Source organism: Ursus maritimus, unplaced genomic scaffold (assembly GCF_017311325.1).
Source record: "Ursus maritimus isolate PB19 unplaced genomic scaffold, ASM1731132v1 scaffold_3, whole genome shotgun sequence".
Taxonomy (NCBI): domain Eukaryota; kingdom Metazoa; phylum Chordata; class Mammalia; order Carnivora; family Ursidae; genus Ursus; species Ursus maritimus.
The window spans coordinates 20183016-20210286 of record NW_024425563.1 but is presented as its reverse complement, the minus strand read 5'-3'; the positions used below and the strand labels follow the sequence as shown (position 1 = coordinate 20210286).

General features: G+C 48.9%; 1 protein-coding gene across 4 annotated transcripts in view; it reads right to left on the bottom strand.

Annotated features, from left to right (window-relative positions):
- Positions 1–27271, bottom strand: part of PLXNA4 (plexin A4) — a 354685-nt gene that overhangs the window by 152640 nt on the left and 174774 nt on the right. The window lies entirely within an intron of this gene.

The window sequence follows — 27271 nt, the reverse complement described above, 5'->3', positions numbered from 1 at the left end:
CTCTGGAATCAGAATCATTACAAGCCGGGGCTCATAGCGTCAACACAATCACTGCCCAGTACTAAAAATTCCATCCACCTAAGTTGGGACCAAACATCCAGAGGGAGACAGGGAGAGGCAACAGCTAGGGGATCACCAAACCCGATTAGATACCATTTGTATAAGACTCTGTAAGGTACCCACCATGTAATTTTAGAGATTTCAGTAACAAAACTAAAGAAAAAATTATATTCTATATATTCCCATTATGCACTCTTACTTTAAATTTTTAATATTTAATTTTTAGCCTCTTGTGAGTTCAAGGAGAAGAGAAGTTATTCAGAGCAAATAAGTTACAGAAGGGACACCACATGAAGGCCAACTGATGACATCAATTCATCTGAAAGTCTGCTGCCTCTCGTTTCTGTTGAATTCACGGAAATCTGACACTAGGTTATTTTGTGGTTTATGTGTTTGCTTTTAGGTTTGTTCTAGGCTCAGTCTGTTTGTTTTCCTCTTAAGCATGATTTTTAAGCCCTTCCTAGACGTCAGGCACTAAGAAACGGTTTTGCTCGTAATTCCTTCTTGGTGTAATCCTCTCAATCCTGTGGGCTTAGTGGTCATTTGTCCTGACTTGCATGGCCTCTCCAGCATCCATTCCACCCTCTCTCACCTTAGGGGCGAGACTGGACCCACCCTCTGCTTCCCCAGCGAGGGGTGGGGGTGCGCTGCTCCCCGATGGGCATGAGCAAATCAGTTAATCTCACTCTGTTGCCACAGCAATCGAAAGAAAGCAGCCCAAGCGAATCAACATGTGCACTCAGAGAAGAGCAGGGACAGACAGTGTTTTGTGATCAGGGAAGAGAGAATTTCTCCTCACCCTCAACACATCAAAGAAACAGCTGGCTCCAAGAATGGCTGGCAGTCTTCTTGTCATAAAGAGGGGAGTTGAAACCAGGAAAGGTTTAGGTACAGAGATGGGAAACAATTGGTCTTCGGTATGTCCCTGAGTCATTGAATCAAAATGACCCCAAAGCCTGCCCTATGTCAGGACTTTCTAGTTAGTCAAGTTACTTCCTTGTTGTTAAAGGAATAAAAAGGCTTTTTTTTTTTTTTGCAACATCAAAAGTCCTAACTGCTATACTGATAAAACAAAGATGAGGAAAATGAGACAGAGGTGCACTAAACAATCAGCCTGAGCTATAAAATCTGGGGACAGAATTAGAATTCAGTTCGATTCTGAAGTCCACACTTTTCCTACCACCCCCATGCCATGAGACCTTGTTCATCGGTGGGTTCACGTTCACTCGCTGGGACGTGTCACCTAAACAAAGGCAGGGGCTGAGGTCAGTGGCTGTCTCTGGTCCATATGATTCTAGAGGCTTCTGACAGTCATTCCTGACTTTGATGCTAAAATACCCGAGCTTGACAAATATTTATTTTAAAAATGAAGAAATACATGAATGCAGCTAAAACTCTTTTTTTTTTTTGCTGATTTCTCACGAAGCTCGTGAAAACAAACCCCAAAACCGATAAAGGAATAGAAAGAGAATACTTTTAGCTCTGAAAATCAAAATGCCTCAGATTCCAATAGCCCTCCTGCTTCTGTGCCCACCCCCACGCCACCAGATGTCCACCCTGGCCAGGCCCTTCCTTAATCTGAATGAAATGAGAGTTCATGCAAAACCAATTGGGATTACCACTCAAGTCTGACCGCGTGGCGATGGCCTTGGCCCCCAGCCCAGCCAGGCTTCATCCCCAGCTGTGAGTCACCTCTGGAGCAGCAGCACAAGAGTGACAAGAGTGATACTGAGCACCCTGGCTGGTCTCCAGCCCCCTCAGGCTGCTGGCAGGAGCGGGCTCCCCTAGGGAATGCTGGTAGAATGCGTCCCATGCAGTGCCTGGGGTCTGATCCCCAAGGGAAATTGGGTTCCATGCCTGATCAATCTTCCTTATCATTGGGCCCCACCTCCCTGCTCTTTAGCACAAGGTGATGTGCTGGATGGCAGTGGACATCAGAGGAAACCAGGTGAGTGGGGGCAGGGACAGGGGATGGACCAGGGAGCACGTAGGGCAAGTTTTCATGAGCCTTCCCCAGGGAGGCGGGATGGGGTTATGGTGCCCCTTCCATACTCTGCCTGGGTGGAAAATCAGTCATTGGAAAGGCAGGATCCCTTCTCCCCATGCCCCTCCCCAGCCCACGACTTATTTCAGAAAACAGAAAGGAAAGCATCCGTTCACCCATCCGCTGAAAGAATCTCACACAGATCTGGGATAAAAGGAGCTTTTGGTAGGATTGGATGAATGATGGACCATCACAAAATTTAGGTAGGACGGCCCAGCTGCTGGCCCCTTTGGCCTCACATAAACGACAGCAACAAGAACTGGTGATAACTGAGTGGCTATTGCGTGTCAGGGCTCGTGCAGGCATTCTCCAAATACTAACTCCTCATTTAAACCACCTAACGCTGCGAAGTAAGCATTAATATTATCCCATTCACAGGTGAAGCACAGAGAGGGTGAGTAACTTGCTCATGGTCACACAGCTAGCGAATGGCATGGCCTCGACCCATACCAACGTCTGACTGATTCTGTCCATGCCTCCGTGTGTTTATGTATTACACCAGCACATGTTGAGCCAGCTTCTTTTGGGTGTATAAACCTGCATCCCTTCAACAAGTGCGAGTAGTTGACGTTGAGCAAACATCACCCCGGGAGTGCGGGAGGAACCCTGTCTGCGTCAACTACAGTTCTTGTCGGAGAGAATCATGCAAATGAATGACGACAATGCTGGTGTAAATTTTCAAATAATGACCCCTTATATTTTTGTTTGCTACCTTGCACGGTATACTTAAATAACATCACCTCTTCGCATGGTTTTAAGATTTGTATGATGTTGACGACTAGCATCGTCGTTCTCATTTTGCTGATGAAGAAACCGAGGTGGGGGCTGTTCTGCGCCTTGCCCAAACTTCAGTGATAAACCAATGACAGTCAGGACTAGAACTCAGGTCTCCCAGTCCCTAGCTCCGTGCTTGCCTCTTAGCGATTCAGATTTTCCAAAAGGCTTTGACAAGATTCCACACAAAAAGGCATTTAAAAATAATGAGTCTCTGTGGGACTTTGGGCAGTCTGACCATGGAGAGAGAACTGATTTAGAGACAGAAAAAGACACGTTTCTGCATGGAGGAATGGGGCCAGGGGCATTTCCCAAGCCCTGGTGTTATGAATATTTTTTTTTAGATTTTTAAAAATTTATTTATTTGACAGAGAGAGAGAATACAAGCAGGGGGGAACAGCAGAGGGAGAGGAAGGCAGATGGAGAGGGAGAAGCAGGCTCCTCGCTGAGCAGGGAGCCCGATGTGGGGCTCGATCCCAGGACCCTGGGATCATGACCCGAGCCGAAGGCAGTCGCCTACCAACTGAGCCACCCAGGTGCCTCAACTTGTTTTATTTAATATTTTTTGTAAGTGGTCTGGAGGAGGGAGCAAGAAAATATGCAGACGATTGTGAGCTCTTTGGGACAGCAGGAAGGTCAATGACGGAGATGAATTACAGAAAGCTGATGTATCCTCAGCGAGCACTGGGGAGGGAGCTGCACATGGGCAAAAAAGCTGGGACTATGTGTCTCATGGATGCAGAGACTCAGCCTTGCAGCTCTACTGCCCAGCACAGCACCCAGGACGTGGCCGGTGCTCACTGAGTAGTTACTGACAGGTGTCGGCAAGGGTGTGGGGAAAGGGGAACTCGTGCTCACTGTTGGTGAAAATGTAAATTGGTACAGTCACTATGGAAAACAGTCTGGAGGGTCCTCAAAATTTCAAAATAGACCTATGATCCAGCAGTCCTACTCCTGGGTATTTATCCAAAGGAAACAAAATCAGTATCTCAAAGAGATAACTGCATCCCATGTTCATTGCGGTATTATTTGTAATAGCCAAGATATGGAAAGAATCTAAATATTCATTGATGGATAAAAGGAGAAGAAAAAGGTAATACACACACACACATATGCATATACATATATACGCACATATATGTTACACGTGTATATACAAAACATATATATGCATGTATTTTATGTATATAAAATAAAACATTGAAAAAGAAAGAAATCCTGCCACTTGTGACAACAGGGATGAACCTGGAGAATATTATGCTATGCTAAATAGGCCAGACACAGAAAGACAAATGTTGCATGATCTCATTATATGTGGAATCTAAAATAGCCAGACTCCTAGAAGCAAAGACTAGAATGGTGGTTGCCAGGGGCTGGGAGTTGGGGAAAATGGGGAGATGCTGGTCAAGGGGCAGAAGCTTTCAGTCACAAGATGAATAAGTTCTGAAATTCTGACATACAGCAATGTGACTAGAGTTAATAACACTGACTCGTGTATTTGAAATTTGCTAAGAAGGTAGATCTTAAGTGTTCTCATCAGACACACAAGGAAAATGGTAACTATGTGAAGTGATGGATATGCTAATTAGCTTGATTGTACCAATTATACCACAAGACGTACGTATAGCAAGTTGTAAACCTTAAATATATGCAATTTTTATTTGTCACTTATGCCTTAATAAAGATGGGGAAAAAATGAGTAGTTACTACATAAATGGTCAACTCCCGGTGGGAAAAACCAAACACATTCTCCCAACGGGACCAGGGACCCTGAACTGATCAAGGTGAGACCAAGGAATTTGTCAAAGTAGAGGCAGGACCAAGAACGGTGCTCATGTCATCACTCACTGTTCCCCATACCCCACGGCAGCCCAAATGGCCAGCAACATGTCAAGCAGCATTCAAATGGGATTTCAGGGGAAAACAGACAAACGGAAGCCATTCTCCTGGCCAAGTGCACTTAAATACAGAATAGCATGTTTGGTCCACCCCTGATAAGGTAGAAACATAATCCAGATGCCCGCACCTGGAGAACAGCCTAGGAATGATGCCTCAGGCCACAGAGGTGTAGTTAAGATCAAAGGACACGTGTTGGCCAGTGGCTCCGGTTTAGTGGCCAACACAGGGGCCACCCCAAAGCTGGTGAGGTGACAGTAAGAACAAACCAGATTTATTATTGTACACATCAGAATAAAGGAGATTTATTATTTTACACAATCCAGATGATAGTTGTGGATCACCTAAGTAGTGAGGAAGGATGGAAACTAGAAGTCGATTTTTTTTTTTGAGGTAGGAAATGTATAAAGAAGCTGTTCACGTAAAGTTGGTTGTTTAGAAGATGTTATTCGCTGAGGTTAACACCAAGAAGAACATCACATCCTGACCCCACATGTCCCTTGAAAGAGGGATACTCCGTATTCATTCATCATCCGTAGAGCATTCATGGAATGCCATGGTGTTCTAGGCTTGGGGCTAGCTTCTGGAGGAGAAAGGTGGGTCTTCACCCTGTCCTCCAAGGAAGCCTGTCTCCTGAAGGGCTCAGATATCACACAAATAAGGCCACGTGGCAAATCCTACAGCTGAGAGTGTTCATGGTCTCTGTTCCCTCTTCCCAGGAGATCCGGCCACTGACTGGAGTGTAACCAGGAATTACCAGCACAGCCCCAAGTGAGGCTCAAGGGAGCACGTGAGCCATATGACAAAAGAGCTACCAACATGCCACCTCCAACCACATAGTGGGTAATATCAGATTTATTTGAAAGCCACCGTAGGAGACAAAATCTCTGAAGTCCATAAGAAGATGGATCTGGAGTAGCGAAATTAGTGGTACAAGCAGATTTTATAAAGACATATCCATATTGGTCAAGGGAGTAAAAATACGGAAAAGGGCGTCAGAGGGAAAAATGTGGTTGTCTTCACACAACACAGTCCTGAGAAGACTGAGTGTATATGTGTTCTCTGTGGTTGGGTGTGGTGTCCCTTCAGGTCTCACCAAAGACCCGATGGAATGTTCTTCTATGCAGCACCAGGTAACAGCAATATAACACCAGTTACAAAGGTGGGCCACACGTGCAATTTAACGTTTTCCACTGATGGTTACATTAAAAAAGAAATAGGTAAAATTGATTAATTACAATTAATTTTAATCATCTATTTTATCTAACACAATGTGCCCCAAGTATTATTACATTCACATGTATACAGTATAAAAAATTGTTAGTGAGGTATTTCACATTCGTTTCCTCTAAATCTTTGTAACCTGATGTTTCCTCTAAATCTTTGTAACCTGATGTGGATGTATGTTATACTTACAGCAGCCCTTAGTATGGACCAGCCACGTGTCAGGGGCTTAATAGCCGTGTGTGGCCAGTGGCTGTCCTGTTGGATGGCACAGTTCTAGATCACGTCATCCCTGTGTTCTGATCTGCGCTCTCCAAGGGACCTTGCTAATAATTTGGCTGCCAACTATCCTTCTAGGGGTGCCCTCCATGGAGATTTTGCTCACTCCATTCCCTGGCTGATACACTTGTGTCTCCCAGGACCTTCAATTTATAGCATGAAGCCTGTGTCCCACTGTCTTCGCTTTTCTGGAGCTCGCAAGCTGTAAGCTCCAACCAGCTGTGTGGTCCCCATCAGCCCAAGCAAGTTACAACACGCAGCTGTGTGCGCTGGGTTCTGCTCTAGCCTAGCACTCGGCAAGCTTGTTTGATATACCCCAGTCTTCTCTTTCCACATTCAGGCTACAGGCAATCTGGGCACACCTCTTGCATGACAGGAATGCCCCGTACCCTGGGGGACAGTCGAGAAGAGCTAAGAACAGCTGAGAGAGAACCAAGCAGCCAGAAGAGATGCCGCAGGGGCACAGTCTCAGAGGCTCCCAGTTGCACCAGGCAAGACAGCTGGGAGCAAAGCAGGACCTAGACGGTGTGGGCACTCGGGGGTCTAGGGGCACAGCTAACTGCCAATCACGGGGAAGAATTTCAATATTTAACAACCAGTGAGTTATTCACAAGAGCGAAACACACAAGCAAGCTAAACATCTGTTGAGAGCTGAATAGAGAAAGAAAATGTGATATATATATATACCACATAGATATAGTGTGCGTAATTATATATATAATACACACGTACAAACATGCATACAAACAAGGAAATATTATTTAGTGTTAAAAAAAAAAGAAGGGAATCTTGCCATTTGTAACACCATAGATGAACCTGGAGGGCATCATACTAAGTGAAATAAGCCAGATACAGGAAGACAAATATTTCTTGATCTCACTTCTACGTGGAATCTGAAATAGACTCAGAAGCAGAGAGTAGACTGGAGGTTACCGGGGGCTGGGGGAAGGGGGCATGGGGAGATGTTGGTCAAGGTGTATAAAGTTTCACATACAGGATAAATAAATTCTAAAGATCTAATACACAGCAATGTGATCATAGTGTATACATGAAATTTGCTAAAAGGTTGGTCTTAGGTGTTTTCACAATGTATATATATATATTATATATATCACAACATCAACACTTTAAATATACACAATTTTTATTTGTCAAATATACTTCAATAAAGATGAGAGAGGCAACAGTGGGTGAGACCACACTAGGACAAAGTGACCGGCTATCGGTCCTGCCTGGACTACGCAGGGAGCTCCATCATCGTGTCTAGCACGCACGGCGCCATCCCCTGCAGGGGGCCTACCCGGGACAGGCACACGTGCCCTCGGGGGCACACACAGGCACCCCCAGCCTGCCCCTCCCGCTCGGTCTGCAGCCCGGGCTATTCCTAGGCAGCGCGGCCCCCTTTCCCTCCATCCCATCCACCTCTCTTCATCCCTGGCTCGGTGAGTGTCTGCGCTGCCAGGCAGAGCGCTATTAAAACATCAGCAGGGTGGCCTCCACAAAGGTCAGCCATCCGGGGAGCTCCTGGCAGCTGCTTGTTTGTTTACTGGAACATTATCTGGGCCGGGCTGTTGATTTACATCCATTGAAGGACTGAACAATAAATATCGGCTCCCAGTAGCAGGCAGATGCTTGCACTAGACCATTCTGGCTGCCTTCTTGCTTGGAATAATCTCCCTAATGAGCAAACAGTGCCATTCATCTTTAAAGATGCAGGCAAGCCCCGGTATCCCCCCTTTCCTCTTGCTTTTCACATCCTCCCCCAGACTTCCTGGTCAAGGTCTACCCTGCCAGATTTCTGGGCTGGGCCCAGCTATAGAAGAAGAGGGTGGGGTCTCATCTGGCAGGCCCGCGAATGGAGCCGCACCTGGAGAGGCAGGGTGGGGGCCGATTAAACCCTAGGACTGATGTCCCCGGGACACTCTGAATTCTCCACGTAGACCCCCAAGCCCAAACACAGAGGCAAGTGGCGACCCACCTGGTGGTGTGGGTGGCCCCATAGCCAGGCCACCTTCATGGACCGGGGCCGTGGGGGCAGGGCTTGTGGAGACAGACACCCCACATTCAGGCTGTGCCAGAGCTGGAGTTAGGCCTATTTCCCTTTCAGGCAAGTCTCCACCGTTCCCAGAATCTCAAGGAGCTCCTGCACAGTACATGCAGACCGGTCAGTTTGCAAAACGGAGCCCGTGTTGGGGCAGGCAGGGTGCAGACAAGAGGGGGCAGGTGAGGGGCCCAAGGAGGGGGGCAGGGATTCAGGCTCTGCTCCTCTCAAGAACCTGGAGCAGGGGCGCCTGGGTAGCGCAGTCGTTAAAGCATCTGCCTTCGGCTCAGGGCGTGATCCTGGTGTACCGGGATCGAGTCCCACATCAGGCTCCTCTGCTATGAGCCTGCTTCTTCCTCTCCCACTCCCCCTGCTGTGTTCCCTCTCTCGCTGGCTGTCTCTCTCTGTCAAATAAATAAATAAAATCTTTAAAAAAAAAAAAAAAAAGAACCTGGAGCACACAACTTTGGCTCTCTTAGGGGTCCTGGCTCTCCGTCCTGGCCTTGATCTGTCTCCTACTGAGGTGGAAAGAGCAGGGAGGAACCCCGGCGGGAAATGAGTGATAAGGATCCGCTTTCCTGGGACACTCCGCTGCAGTGTCTCTCAGGAGGAAAAATAATGAACCTCTTGGATCTTATTTATGCAGTTTATTCAACTGGCCCCCCCAAGACTCTAAGTGACATAACCTGGTCACTGTCACTCAGCATCTTGCCACACAGGCTGAACAGCGGGTGAAAGGAAGGAGCACGCCCTTGAGTGCCAGCATCAGGCCCATCAGAAGCGCCCCTTTGTTGAATGAATGAATGAATGAGCGAATGAATGACCTGAGAAGCTAACTCAGGGCCTGAGTTGCCATAGTTGGCACCGTTAGACATACACGCACACTAACAGATACAAACACATACATGTGTGAACACACACGCTCTCTCTCCGTCTCTGCAGATGAGGCCATGTCTCAACTTCCACACGGCCTCTAAAACTTTCCCTTCAGAAGTCTGTGACAAAGTGGCGGAGGGCAGGTGCACGGATGAGGAGGGACTGGGAAGGGTGTGTAGGGACACCAGTATCGGGTCTGAGTATTGTGGTGATTTGCTGGTTGTGGGGTTCAAGCTCTCTAGGGAAAGGACCCCCTATCATGTCTCCATATCTCTGGGGGAAGAGTTGCCTGGTGTGTAGGGTGATGGACAAGGGGACCACCAAGTCCTGGCCACACTCCACGGCTGCAGGTCTGTCCTCTGCCAAGGGCAGCTCCCTCAGGGCCCAGGCACTCACTTACTGTCAACATTCCTCAGCCACAGAGGATACCTAGAGACAGAACTTCACTGGTAACGTCACTTGAGGCTTCCCCAGAATGTCACTCTCATTCTAAAATCGCCCCCTGCCTCTCTCCATCTCCTTTCCCGGTGCCACTTTTCTTCCTTCCATGGCACTTGTCAGCTTCTCGCATACTATGTGATTTACTCATTTATTACACTGTTGTGGGGCTCCCCTGCTAGAACGTAAATGCCACAGAGCGGATGTCTTTATCCTCCGTGTTCACTGACGCATCCCAAACCCTTGAGCCATGCCACGTAGTAGGGGCTCGATAAATACTAGTTGAACAAAAGAATGGATGGAAATGTTCAAACTACTCATTGACATCTTAATTTGTCCTCCCGATGCAGAGCTCCCTTATTGTACAGCAAGGAACCCAAACCATTGGAGGGGGTTCTCCCAGGGACATCCAGCAGTGGGAGCGGAGCTGCGACTGTCCAGCCCAGACCCCAGTCTCACCAGAGAGGACTTGACAACATGCTGCAGCCCCTCCTCCTGGCTTCGATTCCCAGGGCTCGGGATGTGGGCTTAGACCCTGCTTCTGTGTTCACACTGCTTAGGCTGCCCCAGAATAGCACAATGAGGGTGCTTTGTTTTGATTTCCTGATTCCAGCCAGGAGGAAAAGGATGCGAAGGGAACGGCAAGAGTGTAAACAGTAATTAATTAGACAAGCCCTGTGTTACCAAACACTGCTGGGAAAATGGGTCCCTTTGGGTCTCTCGCTACACACCCACGGAACTGAACGATGATTTCTGGGTTGCCATTAGGACATCTCACCTTGCACTGCTCCACACGGACGAATCGGGAACAATGGCCTCCATCCCTCCCCCACCCGTTTGGGTACCAACACAAAGAGCAAGATACAACTCAAGGAGAGAAGGATGTTGAAGGAATAAAAAGGAAAGTATGATTGATAGGAAGGAAGTGCCAGAAGAAGGTTCAAATCAGCATATCTCAAATGCAAAATATTTAAAATCAGCCTTTCTTGCTGCCCCCTTGCAAAGAGACTCATGGGCAGACACAGCATGTGCAAGTTAGAGGTGGGAAGCTGCGCTGGGTCAGCTGGATTGTGACCCCAGAGCACCACGTACTTGAAAAGCCTTGGTTGCCACTTCCCACATGCCTCTGGCCACAGGAGAGTGTAGGCAGACTGCACCCACTCCTAGAAAAACAAGTGGAGATGAATAGTTGATGCGCCGTCTGCCACAAGCCGCGCCATGTGCTTTCCACGTATCAGCCAGTTCCGGTGCTTGGCAGATGGACCCTGCTCATCCACGTTACAAAAGACCAGAGTCCTCTGGCTCCTGAGACGCGGTGTGCAGACCAAAGAGCCGGGAGCGGGGGAGCCCGGGAGCAGATGGTGGGAACCCCACCTTTGCCACTCGGGAACTCTGCAGCCGTAGATAATCTGCCAAACTTGGAGTATCACTTTCCTCAGATGTCAAACAGATATTGTTATTCTTATGGTGGGAGTCTGATCATGTTCCAAGCATGCAGAATACTTAGCACAGAGAAAGGGGACCAGTGAGGTTTCCATAAATGTTAGCGATGATTGCTAGGGAGGCAATTCGAATGAATCGATCCCCATGACTCCCACTCATTCCCAGTGGGAGCAGCAGTCCTGTGTGCCATGGAGAGATTAGAAGATGTGGCCCACAGATTGGGCTCCCAGCATCTGACAAGGTCATCCAGGGGCTGGAAAGAGAAGAGGACCCACGACTCTACTCTGGGCCTCCTGAAGCAGAGGAGAAACGGGGCATTGCTGGACAGAGGGCAGGACCCAGGTAGAGAAGTGTCTGTGCCCACAGATGGAATGTTCAGATGGGCATCCCACCAACAGAGATGCAGACACCTTCACACAGTACCTCCAAGTGGGAGGTATCGTCCAGGAAACCTTGAGTCTAGCTCAGGTTGGGTGTGATTCAGAAAACCAGTGACTTTATGGAGAAAGAGGAAAGCAGCTTCATGCCTACGGTCTGGGCAAGCCACGGGAGGGGAAGTGGAGTACCACAGCCTGGCCTCCCAGAGAGGAGAGGCGTCTCTGAGGACCAATCAAGGGCAGGGGGCAGAGTCAGAGCTGGCAGGATGCTGAGAGGCAAGGCGGGCTTCCTAGAGATGAAGCAGTGCCTTACATGGTGTCAGGGACAGTCTCGGACCCAGAATCAGTCAGTACTCCTGATTCTTCATCCACGCTCCACTCCTGCCCCTTCTATGACTCACACAAGGCATTCTTCTCCCTGTCCTCCCACATAGTCTCTGGGCTCCGTGTATCCCCTGCCAAATGGGGGGAGGCCATCTCCTCTCTTCTACCCCCAACTGTGGCAGTCACAAAGGGGTTAACGCACAAGGTACATCATGGCGGCAAGGGGCTGATGTGCGGTCAGCAACTGTCTCCTGCCGGAAACCGAGCTCCTCCGGAGTGGGATCCAGCAGGTGCCTCATGCAGCTGTACCAGAATGAGGAGAAACCCCCGTCCAGCTGGAGCACCCAGGGAGAAAGGAAGTAAAGCGAAGACTGGAGATAGACGGACTCTCGCATGAGCACTGGTAGGATCTTCAGGATCTTCAGGAGTCCTAACCAGCCAGGTCCTAGCTCAGAGGATGGAACCTTCTAGCATAGGGCTCAGCACAGAGTAGAGACTCAAGAATCAAGTTTGTAGGGAGTAGACTTTGTCTAGTTTTCTCCCAGCTCAGAGGCAGCCCCCCACCCTTCACACCTCCTAGCTATGTCATCATCCTTACCCAGACCATCCTCTACAATCTGCCATTGGCACCCTAGAGTACAGCCCAAGTCTCACGCCCAGGCCTCTTCTCAGTCCCTCCCCGACTCCAGGAACACCCGTGTCATCCTCCTCACTGCCCGGCAACCCCCTGACACTGCCCACCCAAAGCAGGTGTCAGGGCAGTTTCCCCCTCCCCCTTCCACACAGCCTTGCCCCTCCTGCCAGGTGGGGTTCTTCTTCTTCCCTCTAGGAATGGGGCCAGCCTGCTCACACTCCTGTTCACACCACTCCCCTCACCCCATTCCTTCCTCCAGTTTCCTCTCTGCTTCCTTTCAGCCACCCCAGGTGCATCGGCCCCTTGGAACCTGGCATGGGACACTCCTCCAAAGGCTTTCTCCATGATAGCTGCCCCACTCCGATTGCCTCATGTCTTGTCACCCAAGGTGCCCGAGCCACCCCTTAAGCTGCCTCGTGCCTCAGCCTGATGCTTCAAGTGTGTTGATTTCAGCCACAAGTGTCAGCGCCTTGAGGGCAGGTCTGTGTGCTTAACTAAGCACGGGGCTGTGTAGCCAGCTGGGCTGGCATCCCGATTCTGCTTCTTATTAACGTTTGTGACCTCAGGCAGAACTTCAGGATTTATTTAATTACCCTCAGCTGAAATATCGGACTCAGAATTCCAAGCTCAAGGTTGCTGGCAGGATGTCATCAGGCGGATTACGAAGCGCTCTTACTGAAGTGCCCGGTACATAGAAAGCAGTAAATCCGTATGACTGTGGGCTGTGGCTAGTTAGTATGTGGTTGTGCTCAGTCCGTCTGAAGATGAGACAATGTGTCCACGACGCTAGCACAGACCCCTGGCGAGGACCCCAACAGCTTTGTGAACACCAGAGTTGCTTACTAGATGTTGGGTAAATTAACAAACGGATGCATGAGTTCTAATCACAATGGAAAAAGATCAAAGGGTCCCAGCTCCTCAGAGACTCTCCCAAGCGTACATCTCTTTGATGTCCTGTCCTTTAAGGACCATCAGTGCTCTTTCTAACACCAAGGGCGGCAGCAGCAGCAGCCAGCCCTGTATGGTTCCTGCTTGTCAGACTGTTCGGAGCTGTCTGCGGGAAGCCATGGGACTGTTGCTTAGCCTCTAGGCGCTGTTTGGCAATTTCCTTGACAAATAAATAACCCAGAGAGCGTCAGACAAGTGCTTATCACCTCGACATCTGCTCTCTCTGATGAGCTCTGCTCTGGGTTCTTTCCCTGCAGCCTCATCAAGCTGCTGGGGCATCAGCCCTTTTGAGGGGTGCCATCCAAGGACACCTGTGTGTGTTTTTGTAAGGCTGAGAACAGCCCATGTTTACTTAGTGCAAGGTGCCAAGGTGCTGGCTTCCCAGAAGGTGAACACAATTCCTCAAACAAGGCTGGGGCATTGGCCACTCACCCTGCAGACCACACGGCACCCTCCCCTCGGGAAGGACTTTGGTCAGAGTGACACCATCTGGCTCCTGGTTGAATGACTAAGGGTTCCTTTCAAATGTCAGTGGATTGCAAAGTCCTGGAAGAGGGAGAGATTCAAGCTTTGCTCACTTGGGATCTATACCAGGATTTCAAAGTAGTGCCAGCTCTTGGGCTATCTAGGATTTGTGTGTGTGTGTGTGTGTGTGACCAAAATGAGGATGGGAAGTAAGCGTGGGATACATTTAATGCTTACTCAAGACCCAGCTTGGCATCACTCTCTCCAAAACTGCCTCCACTGTCTCCCAGGATAGATATGAGGCCTCCTGCTCGGGCTCCAGCAGCATTTCCTGCGTGCCTCGATCACATCGCAACCTGGGGGCGTGTGTGCGCACTCGTGTCTCTGCTTGCCTGTGCGCCTCCTGAGAGCAGGGCTCTGTCTTGTCCATCTAACCCGAGGTCACAAAGCCAGGGAGGAGAGTCCATACTGGAGCTGAAGTTTGCTGGCATCAAACCTGTACTCAGCAACGACTGACAAAAAGCAGGTAGGGTTGTGTGTCACAGTGACAGCATTCATGACTGTCCAGTGAAAACTCTCTGGGTCTTCTCTGAGGAGCAGACTTCACGCAGTACTGTCTCACAGACCACCAAATGTCACTTATTTCATTCTTTTTTTATCCCCACACAACTCCCCTGGCAGCCGCTGCCCACATTTTACTCTCTCTCTCTCTTTCTTTTTTTTATAGCAGCTACTCTGAGAAAGACACACTTGGAACTATTTCAAATGAGAACCCAGGAATTCATGAGGCCTGGGTGAGGCATGTGAATGGTTTGCAGTCAGAAAATCCGCTCCCAAAGACACTGTGGGGAACAGCCTTCCCCGGGCTTAGAATTCTGGAGTGGAGAAGGGCGTCCCTGTCCGGGGATGACATCACCAGACAGCGCTGGAATGCACAGATGCAGAAAGCTGAGGGGCCCCAGGGCCAGCGGGGAGTTTGGCTGCGATGATCACAAAGGGTCTTTTGACCACCCTTCATCCTAGGAAAACCACAGAGACCCCGCTTTAAGCCACCCCCACCCTCAGCTGAGGCGCCTAAAGACACTCTCCTTGAGTCAGATGGGTGACCTCTGATCCCAGCGAGGGAGAGTCTGGAAAAAGCATGAGGTATCAGAGCTGAAGGGTCTTGAAGGAAAAAAAAACACACAAAAAAACAAAAACAAAAAAACCTCAGTGCCTGTATGGGATACTCGTTCTGCCAAAAGCTTGTGGAGTTAATTGTAGAGAAATGCATTTTAAAATAAGATATTGGAAAACCATCCTCTCCGTCACCGGCCACAGTTATTACAATTATTTACACAGCATCACCAAGGCCCGTGTTTCACAGCAATTAAATTATTGATCTCACAAGCTGAGGCACTGAGCAAAGCCCCACAGCCACCGCTCTTGCTCCTGTGGGAGCTGTCTCTCCACGTGCTCAGATGTGGAAACTGAGGCCAGGCAGGAAGTAAACCCAGAGCAGGAGAGTCACTGGTTGGAAAATAAACATGAAGAATCAATATGTTGATATAATATACTAATGCTATATTAACGTATTAACGGTAATATGTTCCTTTCTCCTTTTGGCCAACTCGTATTCTGTCAGGATGTTGTTTTCCTGGCTTGGCCAAGAAACTATGTAGCGTAGCGATGAAGCACATGGGCTCCAAACCCAGCTCTGTCACGAGCTAGCTTTGAGACTCCTTGGGCAATGAGTCAACTTCTCCAACCCCTAGCGTCCTCATTCGTAAGATGCGAAGAACTGCCCCTACACATTTGCTGACAGGAAGAATTAATGAGTTAGTGGAGGAAAAGCCTCTAGCTCACTGCCTGGCACATCATCAGTGCTAATCTGAAGTTTTCAGTTATTATCACAGGACGTCCGTAGGATACTCCTAGACACTTCTCTCATAACTCATGTTCCATGGTTACATCAGGGGAAAGGGAGAGAGGCTCGGTCTCCTGTGCCTATTGGCACCGAGATTCATCATAGGATGAGTGACACTCATTCTTTCTTGATGGTCTGAGGGAGGAGCTGGACCCCACCTCTCTGCAGCTGGCTTCCTGCATGTGGGTAGGGATGGTCCTTGAATGCCGACCTTCCCCTCTGCCTATCACACTCTACCCCAGGGACATGGCCTTATATTCCCATCATTTTTCTTCAAGCCCAGAGTCAATATTAAGCTAATAATGGTTACCCGAAGTCTTATTTATGAAATTCTTTGCAGTATTAATTAATGTATTTTGAGGATATGTTAAGGGATAAAATGTGCTGAATGGTGGCAGTCTGGGACTGTACGGAAATAACTCCCCTTTATAAACCTTTTTGCTGTAGGAAACTGCATGTTCCTAGAACATAGCTTTTGTATTGGATGGTGTAGATGGGAAAGACCAGAAATGGAGTGACAGTAAAAGACTGTGATGTTCATTGTGGTCTAGCCTCCAGGCAGTGAGAATCGAAGAGAAGAATGGAGAAGAGGAGAAGGTGATGGGAATAGAGAAGAATTGAGGAGAAGGTGATGGAGTTTGAAGATTGGTGACAACTCTCAACTGTCACTCCTGGATGACCAAGGGAATGGTAAGACCAAGGGCAAGTCGGGTCGGAGGACTGGTGTGGATAGAAAGATAAAGAGTGAGTCTGAGATCCGTTGAATGTGAGTTGATGGGGACACAGCCATTTGACTGTGTTTGGTTGCTTGGGTAGAAAGTGGTTGCTAAGGACTTGCCTTTGGCCATCACCATACTAGAGGGAGACTGTGAAATTGTGACATGGTGACATTTTCCAGAGCCATATTTTAGGCCACTGTGCCAGGCTGGCCCTCTCACCTTCTCACTGAGGTCAGGTCTGGCACAGTTCATGGATTACAGAATACAGCATTGGCAAGTCAGTGGTGAAAAGGAAGAACTCAAGTCTCACTTTCCCACTTCCCTTCAGGTTGCCTCCAAACAACCACGAAGGGCTCGCTCAGTTGAGAAATGAGAACATTCTCCCATTTCCCAGACTGGAAGCATAAAGAGGCTCCATGCTTTAACCTACATAAACTTACAAATGAATAAGGAATCCCTTTGAGGAATACACGAAAGACATCTTCTCCACAGTCACTATCATTTCCAAATTCCAGCAGCTGAGGAACTTTTCTTTGGGTTAAGCATCTTTTAAGATATAAATATCCTGATAAGGGAGGGGACGCTGACCTTCAGAGAGGGGTAGAGAGGGATAAAGTGAGAGGTGCTGACCTAGAAGGGGTTGCCTGTCTCTCTAGGTACCGTCAACAAAATGGCGAGTTTAGGCGCACTCTTGGGTCCAGGTGACACAATTATATAGGCTCAATATGGGTTTCCATTAGTTACAGTTCTTCCATGACAGAAGAGAATAGGGGTGCCCGATGAGAGATTAACAGGCGGACAACAGAAACCAGGATGGTTCAGAATGGAGAAGTGGGGGCATTTCTGGAGAAGTCTCATTTTCCACCACAGTTTTGTTTGGCCTTGGTTCAGGATCTTCTCTCCAAAGTCTATGCCATTTTCAAACCCCTAATTTATCTCTCATTACAAAAAAAAAAAAAAAAATCTCAGGGCTCATCTGCCTCACTGACCTAAGACTTAAAACCAAGTGAAGTATCCTCTGAGGATTGACTCTGAGGGTGGAGCGTGTGGTTGTGCCCTTCCTCCTCACAGACCTTTCCCTTTGGGTGCCTTTGGCGGGCCTCATGTCAGCACCTACCACCAGGGGTCACTGTTCCCTCTGTTTCTTGGGGTCTTCCAACTTTTGCCCCAAGTCAGCAGGGCGAGGGAACTGAGGCGAGAGTGGGAGAGCACAGAGCGCCGGAAAGGTGGGAGGATTGAGGGTTGAGAAATCTCAGGAAAGGAGAAGGAGATTGCACAGGTGGTTACTTTCCAGGCTCCAAGAGAAGCCCCACTGACCCCCCCCCCCCCCCCCACAAGGCCCTGGGTGCCAGGTTGGAACGTCCCTCCACCCTGGGTCTGTAGATGGAGTCCACAGGCTGGACCTGCAGCTCCATTCACTAGACAGAGAGCTTTATTTCCTGCCCCTCAAGGTAGGCCAGGGAAAAGCAGGACAGACACACTTCTTTGCTCCTCTTCAGCCCAGAGGACTCCTCTCCTGTCAGCCTGCCACGTTGCTCTAGTGAAAGATAGACAAAAAGAAGCCAGTGACACAAAACTGTCTCACGTCACTTAATTTCCTCCTGGATTTCTAAGCAGGTAATTATTTCCTCAGCCTCCAATGGGCTGCAAACACTTCAGAGAGTTATTATTATTATTATTATTATTATTATTATTATTACTACAGACACTACATAAATAAAGGCATCAGGTAATTAACAATAATCTATCTATCTTCCACTCTCCCAAGCACTTTGTTTATCCAATGGAAACCCGTGCTGTTCCTCTACAGCTTTCTCTCCCTGCCTTTTTCATTTGGCAACTGAGATGAGCAGGTGAGAGGATCTGGAAGCAGGGGAGCTATCTCGTGACTGAGGCTGGGAACACCGAGGCCCCGAGGGCTCTCACACTAGCTTACTGTGTGCAACCTCTGGGAGCCCTGTTCTCTCTAGGACATGCCACGGTTGAGCACGAGCTGAGCACCTACTGTGTAAACTCCTGCCACAGAAGATGCAAAGGGAATCTTGCAAAGGATCCAAGGGGCATTTGTCTGTTTTCTACCCTCGAGGGTTTCTTGTCTGAAACAACTAAGATACAAAACCCAATTTGGAAAGCAGTTTCACATTTTCTAATTTAATCCACACCGCACATAGTAGGTCTGCGATACACACTTATTGATTTAATAGATGAGCTACAATTCTGATGAGATAAGGCTTGTTTTTACTGATGTTTTATAACATGCTAGACCAAGACTCGGACACGTCTCATGTCAGATAGAGCTAACAGGTGGAAAGTTCGGAATTTTCTACCAGATCTCCGCCAACATGCCTGACTGCACATACCAAGCGTCTCCTGAGTGAAGTACAGAGATAACAGGCTGTTTGTGGCCACAAGAAGGAAAGAATGGTTAGTATCAAGAAGGGTACAGAATAGTGGTGATTTGAGCTGATTTTTAAAGGAGGAATATGATTCAAACAGAAGGAGCTACAAGGAGGAATGTGTCCTGGGACTGGCTGGCACAAGCAGGTGGGGATGGAGGACAGTGCCGTGTGTGTGTGGTGGGGACTGGCCGGCTATGGCCAGGGCAGGTGATTTCAGAGGGACAGGTGAGCAGGAAGCCTGGGATGGTAGCTTGGATGCAGGTACAAGAGACCCCTGAATGCTGTTCCAAGCACTGGGCTTTAATCTGCAGGCAAAGGGGAAGTATTGTATGTTTCAGAGGTGGAAACGGACATAATCTGACTTTTATAAGATGGAGCTAATCACCCGAACACTACTTTCCCAACTTGCAAACCTATTATAAGACCCTTGAAGGTGAGCATTTTCATTCCTTCAGCAAAGGTGAGAATCTACTTCTTGTCTCCAACAACTAAAACACAAAACACGACTTCACCACCAAGAGGCTGCCTCCTTGATGTCAGGAGTGGGTTATGTGCAATCGTCCACATTCTCTCAGTTCTCTTGTAGCCAATGTCTTGTGTTTGGGTTCTTTGCATGTGGGTTAAGGGAAAAACACATGTCTTCAAAGCATGCTTTCTACCTGGTGTTTTGGAAATCTGATCTATTCTTAATATAAATGGGATCAACCAATTTGAACTCACGGAAAACGTGAGTTCAAATGCTTAGGAACAGCATTTTATTTTTGCCTTCCCTGATGGAGTCACTGTGGAGTAGAAACCCCAGCTCTTAAAGACCTCCAGGCAAAGACTTTAAAACATAGATTTAACTCTTGCCTATGAAGTAGTTACTCAACTAACAATAGCTTAAAACTTGAAACTTTGAAAAGAGTGTTCGTGCCTATTATTTTCGTGCATCCTCACATCAGTGTGGTTAGTAACATATCCTTAGGTCCCGGCCCCCCAACAGATGCAGAACAAAACCCAGATGTTAACTGAATACCCAAATTCAAGTCATCATTCTCCTCCCTCCTCAGCCCGCTGCCCTCACCATGCTGCCTTGACATTCCCTTGCTGTTAGCTATCCTGTAAATAAGGGAACAAATATGACCAGGAAAATCCACTCCCTAGTCTCCTACCTCCTCAGTTCCATCAATGCAGCGTGACCTGAGTCAATAAGGTGCTATAAAACTGCCTGCTGGTTGGGCTTATTTTATTTTATTGTGTTGTCTTGTATTCAGTTAGGTTGGGTTGGATTGGATTGCATTCCTTAGTTTAGATTGCGTTGTGTTATGTTGTGTTAGGTTGGGTCGTGTTGGGTTGTGTTGGATTGGATTTTATTGTGTTGTGTTAGGTTAGGTCGTGTTGGGTTGTATTGGATTGGATTTTATTGTGTTGTGTTAGATTGGGTCATGTTGGGTTGTATTGGATTGGATTTTATTGTGTTGTGTTAGGTTAGGTCGTGTTGGGTTGTATTGGATTGGGTTGTGTTGTGTTGGATTGGACTACATTTGTGTTGTGTTGGACTGGATCGTGTTGCATTGGACTGGATTGGGTTGAACTGGATTTGATTTACTGGTCTGCGACAAAGCTTGCCCTGATTGTGTGTGCTTTGTGGCATTCAGTGTCCATTTGCTTGCCCTTGCCAAACCACAGTGGTTTCACAATGACCAAGTCATGCACAGCAAGAGCAAAGTAGGGCACCACAAGCAAAAGACAGTACTCACTGCCTGGACAGCCACTTTAGGAACCCTCCCAGCCTGCTCAGTCCCTGAGCTGGTTAGGCTTACAGCCAGCCAGGCGGCATCAGAGAGGGGTATAGGAAGAAAGCCAAGAGCAGGGAGTGGAGAACAAGAAACCGAACAAAGGGGATTGGTGGGCACAGTGTGCAGGCCGTAGTGCAAGAGTCTGTGACTCCTGGGAATGCCTGTGATCTGTTGACTGTTTTCCCAAAGACTTAAGGTAACCTGGTCAATGAAACTCAACCCCAGGGGTTTTGACATAAGATCACGGCCTGAGACAAGGCAAGGTCAGAAGTGCATCCCAAACAAGTGGGCCTGCAGGTAGTCAGACAGGAGGGCCCTAAGGAGCCCTTCCTAGCCAGACAGGTGATACCTACGCACATTCCTGGCCTTCCGAGCTCTAGAGAAGAGCATTCGTGAATCTCACACTCTGGCAGGGTTTGAGGTAGTGGCACCCATTTCTTCATGCCACAGCCCTGTCTGCTCACAAAGGGGAAACCGAGGCAGACAAGACCACAATACTGGCCAGCAGCATGCTTCAAGGGGAGGGCATAATAGTCTGTGCTCCTGTGCTCTGACTAGGGAGGGACCGGCTGGGGGAGGGTGGGCTGCTCTCACCCTCTCTCCCTCCCCCCTGCCCCTGGGGCCCGGAGCCTGGAGAGCCTAGGCAGCTGGCCTTTTCCTCCCCCACCCCCTGCGGAGTGCAGTTTCCACAACTCTCGCTAACATCTTTACCTTCTGTGTTCTGTACTGGAAAACAGGAAGGAAGGAGGAAGAGGAAGTCTTTTCAGAGCCTCTGGTGGATCATCCTGCGCGCTGCCGTCCTTTCTCCTTCTCCCCCCCGGAATCTCGTCAGTCCCTGAACGGAGAAATCTCTTGCATCTGTGCTGGTGGCAACAGGTGAACCAGCAGCAGCTGCTGCGGCTACGCGGGGCCAGGGGGCCCTGGTGGGTGGTGTAACTGTGTGTGTGCGTGTGTGCGTGTGCGTGTGTGTTTTCTGAAGCTGCTCTTTAACCGGCGTGAACTCGGCGTTGAGTTCTGCATCTCCTCCGACAGCCAGTAGGTGGCAGAGCTGCGACGGCCGGTGATTCTAGTCCGTTGGCCCTAAAACACTGGTCAGCTCTGGTCCGACTGTGGGAGGGAAGGTGTGTCCGTGGGGAAGCCAGCATGGCCCACACAGAGGTCCTGAGCAAGAGGATTTAGGGGAGAGCTATCCAAAAACTCTCCGGAAACCCCCCTCCTCCTCTCCCTTTCTGCGCTGTTCCTTTGAATTTCCCCTAATTTTATCTAGAAAGGGGAAAGCCTATTCGCATTTATGAAGCATCTGCAGCAGTGTTTTTCAGACTTCAGGGGCGGCAATTCTATCTACGAAGTTGGTGAAAATATAGTTTCCCAAGCTCCGTCCCGTGGGATTCCCACTCTCAGCAAGGCTGAGGTGGAGCGCAGGAACTCGCATTTCCAATATGCACCACTGGTGGGTCCCATGCAGTGGCCAGGAAACCCCAAATTGAGAACCAGGGAGCTACAACATCCCAGGCACGGCGATGAGGACGGGCTCCACTCTATGATCTGTTCTCGGCCCTTGTGTAACTTCTCATTCTCACCACCTGTTTCCTGCTCTTCCAACACATCGCCGCTGTGCTCCCCTGCCCAGAAGTCCAAGCTCTGCGTGCCTCAGAGGCCATTTCGCTTTTTCCTGATGCTCATCTCCCGCTGCTCTAAGATCGCGGACTTCCTGCTCCTTCTGGAGGTTTCCTTGAACTACCTTGCGGTCATACCTCGCTTTCTTCCATTCTGTCTAAACTCCTGAAAAGCCTAGCACTCCCCTCCCCCCACTTTGGTGGTCCTGGGGCTCTGCTGGAATTGAGCAGGGAAGGGGCACACTCCACCCTTTTCCCGCTTCCCAGCTGATTGCCCTGGCTCCCCAGTCAAGCAGCCTAAAGCTGAACAGGGATGTGCTTGGGCAATAGGGCATCTCCCCCTGAAAGCGGACACCAGACCCTCCCAAAGTGGTCATGCTGGCTGCTCCTAAGATACCAAACTTGGAAGACCCCGAGCATGAGTGTGGCTCAAACAATGCATTTATTCTCTCACAGTTCTGGAGGTTAGAAGTCTGAGATCAAGGTGCTGGCAGGGCCCTGCTCCCTCTGAAGGCTCTAGGGAAGCATATTTCTTTGCTGCCCTAGCTTCTGGTGGTTGCTGGCAATCCTTGGCTTTCTTTGGCTGCAGCAGCTTAAATCCAACCTCTGCCTCCACCTTCACAGGGCATTCTTCCCTGGGTCTATTTCTAAGTCCAAATCTCTCACTCTGTTCTGTTATAAAGATGGCAGACATTGGGTTGAGGACCCACCCTCATCCAGCATGACTTGGATTACATGTAAATAACTTCTGCAGAGCCTCTATTTCCAAATAAGGTGGCATTCGCTTGTACCAGAGGTCAGGACTTCAACATCTCTTCAGCCTCTCGTACCCCACAAACTGAAGGTACTGCCCTCACGTTTTACCTTCTGATTGAAAGAGGAGAGCAGGTTTAGGGGTTCGGGGCTTCCCTCCCTAAGTACCTCATATGAATAAAAACATTTCTCTTGGTGGACACAGTGTGAAAGCCCCCCCTGTGACTTCCTGGATTCAAAGGGTCTAAAGCAAGTCAGCTTTGTGGCTTCCCTGGCACTGTGGTTCTTCGAGTGTCAGCCTCTGACCAGCAGCATCTGGGAACGCGTTAGAAATGCAAATTCTCCAGGCTCACTGCAAACCTACCGTAGGAGAAACTCTGAGGGTGAGACCAGCAGTCAGTATAGAACAAGCCCTCTAGGCGATCTGGAAGCTCCCTAAAGGTGGAGAAGGATTGCTCCCATAGGGGGGGCACTAGGGTGTTCTGGCTATAGCACTCGTTGCCCCCAAATGTCCTTATTCTCCTGCCCTCCCATTCCTGGCAATGCCTGCTCCCAGCCCTAACCTGTCGCATCTCTAGCCTTAAGAGGTTGTCAGATGCCAGCACGTGAACTCAGGGCACACTCATGGACCAGCATTGTTCTCGATGTTTCCCTCCGTCTCTCCTCACCTGGCTCTCCTGCCGCCCCCTCGCACACACTCATGATGCCCTTACCTCCTTCCATCTCCTTCTCCTGACAAAGAGAAGAGCTTGGCAGGGGTTGGTTTACTTAACGCTGATCACACATGAAACAAACTGTTATTTTTCTATCTGCCAAGCTGCTGAAGGCAAGGATGTCAAACCCAGGGTCTGTGTGCACGTAAAATCGAGTTATCTTAGCATGTCTGTGTTCTAGGCAAGCTTTTTTATTTGATTTTTCTTAAAATCATGGTCCAATTCCCAGAGAGATACCAGTGACAACCTCTTGGACGCTCATTGCACTGGCTCTGACAGCTCCGTACACGTTCCCCGACCCGGAGAACGAGCAACTCCCATCAACGGCAGACGGTGGGTCACGTCGGACACCTGCTCTCCACATTTCTGATCCCCTGGTAGGGCTTGTTCAAAGCAATGCTGTGCCGAAGTGTTGGTGCACCATGTGTGTTTGCTCTGTGGGCATGCACTGGCAGACAGACCGGCGGGAAGGCGGATAGGCTGGCAGGACGGAGCCCTGGGGGACACGTGTTGGAGTCTGGTGAACGTTCAAGACAAAATTTTGAAGATATTTTTGTGGGTTGGGGATGGGGAGGAGCAGAAAGCACTTTGGAGAGACCAAGGCGTGGCTACTGGGGAGGCCTGTGTGCAGGTGGCCGACCTCCCAGGCCAGTTGCAAGCCCCTGGACAGACTGCCCAGCTGGGCACGGGGAAGGAAAGGAAGCCAATTTGGAAAGGGGGAGGTGCAGTGAGCCTTACAGTTCCACAACCAGAAGAAAGTGACAACAAGCAGAAGCTGGTCTATGTGTCTATCTATCCAACAGTGTTGACATCTGGGCGAATTACCCTCCAGTTTCCATGCCTCTTTTCTCCCAGTTGCTAAATTGGGCACAATAATAGTAGAATCATAGTGAGAAAAAAATGCAGTCAAAATGAATATGGTGAGGAAAAGGGTTTGTAAAAGGAACATGGTAGAGAAATCTGGAAATCTTTGCATGCAGGCACTCTGGTCTAAGATGCAATTTTACACTGAGTCTGGAAACCGAATAGACAAAGGCTCGAGTTCCAATTCCCAATAAGGGCTGCCTTATTCAACTCCATTCTCCAAGATGGAGAATGCATCAGAATGCAAGAGCTGTGGCCACATTCTTTCTCTCATACAGCAAGAAGGTAGCACGGCCGAGCATCTGGAACCACAGCTCCCTCCCCAGCAGGCGAGTCTGATGTGCTTTCAACCTCTCCAGCCTCCAACCACAAAGTGCCTGGCCATCTAGGAGCTGATTGCTCTATCGCTATTGCTCATTTGGTTTAAAACATTCCTCCCATCTTCTTAAGCCCCTCAGGCACCATATGCATGTTCAAACTATTATGACTTATTTTCTTGGGGGATTTAGGAGACCACTGGGTCACTCTTCCAAACAGTCAGAGACACTCAGGAAGAAGAAATGTCACAAACTCAGGTGTGGGTATCACTGTCCTAGGGTTCAATTTCCTGTGACTTATAGATCTTTCAGACTTTAAATAGGACAGTTGATCCACCACCTCTTGGGGGTCCCCTCTAGGCAATATCGTTCAGAGGGGCCTTAAGATCAGAAACACGAGGGTTGGGAAGGGGGGCGCATTTCTATCGGTGAATTCTCCTCTGGCACCGATGAAGTACACTGGGTGACATAATGGAAATTCATGGAGGCAAGAGATCTATGGGAGGAGAGCCTCATAACTCAGGTGGCCACTGAGCTGTGATCCCCGCGAGTTCACCTTGTCCAGCACGTCTTCTCTCCCCTCCCCCACCCTGGCTGTAAATCACCTGTATGTGCACATTGCTGAGAGCTAGTGGCTGATTCATGGAACCCAACAGACAGATGTCCTGATGGGAACAGGCAGCTGAGGGGTCAAGGAGTGTCATCAGGAGATTTCAGGATTCTAGCACCGTGGTTCCCACAACCCTCTGGGTGCGTCCGCAGCTCTGGTTCAAGAGCTGAAGACCTGTATTCTCCCAGTTTTGTAGACTCCTGCCCACTGGGCTAAGCTGGCCAACCACAAAGGCTGAGACTCGCTCCAGCACAGACAGCACAAGCGTCTCCTCTCTCTTGCAGCTGCTTTCCTTCCCCACCTGACCCTTCTCCTCCCTCCATCCCAACATTTCAGCCTCTCTCATCCCTTCCCCATTGGGGAATGGCCTTAGTTTACCTAGGCTGGGTGGGGAGAGGGGCTGATGGTGGAAGTAAGTACTTTGTACTTAGTTTTTCAGACAATGTGACGATTAGGTGTGTTGACGTGCCAGCAATCATTTCCTTACCACGACACCATGCCGTCTGCTTAGGTTGTGGTTTTGCAAAGTGGACTGTACGCGTACCATCTCACCAGTCCTCACAGTGATCTGAGGAGTTAGGCATTAGGATCCCCAAGGACTATGAAGAGGCAGTAAAAGCAAAGCCATCAACACTGAACCCCTAACCCAGAGGTCTGAGCTGGTCCTCCTGCAATCTCCCAGGACAATTCTAGGCAGACGCTCCGAAGCAGGTCTGCCAGATCCTCTGTCTAGGCAGGGGCTCTGCTGCACAGGGGCTCAGTGCACCAGGGACTCCCATGGGCCATGGGTGGCGGTGCCCCTGCTGGGCCACCATGGCATGGACCACCCTTGGACTGTGACCAGGTTCTATCCAAAGCTCTGAGCTCCAGATCGAGAAATATGTGGCCTCATGTACCGATAGGTCACTTTTAGAAGACTTGTAACTTTCATTTTTTATCATTTCAATATCTGGATGGCCGTAAGAAAGATATGTCACCTGCTGTGTCTTCACTCCCTTATGCAGAAGCGAGGACCTCGTATCTCTGAGGTTCCTCCAAGCATAAGATTCTGTGATCCTACCAGGGCACAAACTAATTTGGGTGCCAGTAATCCCAACGTCTGTCTGAGGACGGAGATGCAGTGGGGCCATACTGAGCCCTGCAGGGACAGAGACAGGTAAACCATGGGTAACACGTGCCCAGAGGGATTTACACTGTGTGCAAAAACTAGGCTCTCTGCAAAGTGAGTGAAGAACCGAAGACAAGTCTACCGACCAGTAAAACCCGAACCTCAGATCCTTCCTCCTAAAAGAAGAATGAAGAAGATGGAAGGGTTGGGAAGAGGAGGAGAAAGCAGAAAGGAGAGAAAGAAAAATTTCAAAGATCTGCTAGGTTTGACACTCACATGGAAATGTCCCAGCAGATTTGCATTTGCTGTTAACAATCATTTCTGTTTTCATTTACTTTGACGGGGTTTGCATGTCATGTAATCACTGTTTTAGTTCATTTCCCTCCAATGATAGATTGTGCTAAGTCAAGTTGGTTGTTAATAATGCTACAATTTACCTAACAAATTTCGAGCTTGTAGTACAGCTTCATTAATATGTTTAATTTATCGTTACAATTCCTTCCAGGTTAATGGTTTGAAAGTATGTTGGAGTTTAATCGGAGCAGTTATTATAAAGTGCTTGTTTCTCGTTAAAATGTGAAGCTGAGATACCCAAGATTTACTTGGATAAGCTGACCAGAATAAATCTCTTCTTTGCACTGGGAAAGAAACAAGTACTGGCT